The following is a 2,181-nucleotide window of genomic DNA, read 5'->3' as shown; positions in this document are numbered from 1 at the left end:
ACTTGAGATGCTTCAAGACTGTGCTAGAATGAAATTTTTTCCCAAAATGATGCTTTAAAATTGTTGGTTTGAAAATAAAGGAAAACATTTGGCTAGCGAATGATCGTGGAACCAATAGTGAGTTGTGCTTGTTAATTGAGTCTTTTACTTTAAGTATTTTATTTTTGCTGTTTTGAGTCAAGTATGTATCCTTTATTGGGTGTAGCTGAGCTTGAGTTCTATGCTTAGCAAGTCTTTTTTTTAGGACAATAAATAGTTCAAGTTTGGGGGTTTAATGAGTTTGTGTTTTACCAACTCATAGAACTCAAATTAGTGACCTATTGACATGATTTGTTTTGTCCAACTTGAAGTAACCTTTGAATAATATTTGCATTAGAAGAACTCCAGGAGTTGGAACAAGTGCTGCAACTCTGCAGTGCACCTGCACAGCAAAGCTAAGAAGAGGAACCTACATTAGTCCTTACCTCACATAGAATCTAGAAAACGCATAAACAAGGGAGACTCTCCCGTTACAAGTAAGAGAAAAACCTCTAAAATAAGATCTATTCAAAGAAGCTATGACTAACTTTATAAGAAATAACCAAATTGAATAGGAACAAATAGTAAAAAAGAAAATGGATCCATCTATATCTAAATTTAGACATGTCCCTCAAGGGGGTTGTTTGATCCTTTTCATTTTCTTTCTCCTGAAACTTGCCAGTCCAGATTTGTCCATTTTAAAGTATCTCCTGATCTCTATTGGAAGTTGGTGATAGTTGTAGTTGTGTTGTGTATGATCAACAATGTGGCTTTGCTTTGAAAGTGTGTCTGCAGGGAAATTAGCTTCCCTAAAGACATGTCTACAGTGAAAGACTTCTAGCAGCTTAACCAGTTCTTGCAACTCAGTAATGTAGCTATGAATGCTCTATATAGGCTTGATCTCATGTTTCAGCCACTTGATCAACAGCTCAGAGTCAACTTCAAGGAGTACCCTACTGTAAACATGCTGTAAGAACCAAAGAATAGCAATAGCTGCTGCTTGCACTTTAGCTTAGTTATTAGAACCAAAGCCTAAAAGAGTAGAAACTGCATAAATCAGCACACCCTATGGTCCCTAAGAATTCCCCTTGCCCCTATCTTCCCTAGATTATCAAGTGCACTACCATCTGTATTGAGCTTGACCAAGGAGGAAGGGGGTTTGGTCCAGCATACTTTGATTACTCTCATCTCATGATTGCTATTTTCAATCATGGTAACCAGTTCTTTCCAATTACCAGGCCAATTAATATATGGATACACAATAGAGATCAACATATATAAATCTTTGATAGTGGAGAAGATTACTCTGGTAGTACTGGACTTCTGCCCTTTGCTAGGACATCTATTCTTCCACACATTCCAACATATAAAGATGGGAGTATTTTGAAGTATAAGTTGATGAGCAAAGTTGTTAGGCATAAGGGTCCGCTATTTCATAAAAATGTTCCTCAGGGGACTGTCAATATACAGGATGCCCAACCAGCTGGAGAAGTGCTTCTAGATGGACTTAATAAGTCTCCCTGATGCAAAGATGTGATCCACATTATCTAGGCCACATCTGTAACAGCAAGAGCAGGCTGCTGGTTCTATCCCAAAAGTAGAGATTTTGTCATTTGTAGGAAGTTTATGTCTAATAGTTCTCCATAGCAAAAAGGATAAATTAAAGGGTATGTTCTCATTCAAAATAAGAGAATCAGTCATGGTTTTGTTCATTTTTTCCTTACCTGCTCCTAGGCTGATTTGCAAGTAAAATTTCCATGAGTAGTCAATTTCCAGAAGTCCTAATCAGAAAAACTTTGTTGGTAGTTAATTTTAGTGTTCAGGATTCTGTGCACCAAGTGTTGAGGTGCATGATGTCTCACCTTCTCTTTATTCCATACTCCATTCACTAGAAACTTAGAGACTTTGATGTTATTCAGCCTAGGTATATATGTACAGTGGTTAGCTAAGGGTCCAACCCCTAACCAATAATCCCACCAAAAGTTGTAGTCTCCACAGTTGATAAACCACTGTATATGAGGTTCTATATCTATTCTATTCTTTATCATGTGCTTCCAAATGAGAGAATGTCCAGTTTCATATTTTTTAATGGCTGGATGGGACCTTTGGCAATATTTGGCTTTGAGAAATTCACCCCATAAGGTTCTCTTAGTCCTGAAAGTT

This window comes from Solanum dulcamara, chromosome 4 (assembly GCF_947179165.1).
Source record: "Solanum dulcamara chromosome 4, daSolDulc1.2, whole genome shotgun sequence".
NCBI lineage: Eukaryota > Viridiplantae > Streptophyta > Magnoliopsida > Solanales > Solanaceae > Solanum > Solanum dulcamara.
This window is presented reverse-complemented; position numbering follows the sequence as displayed.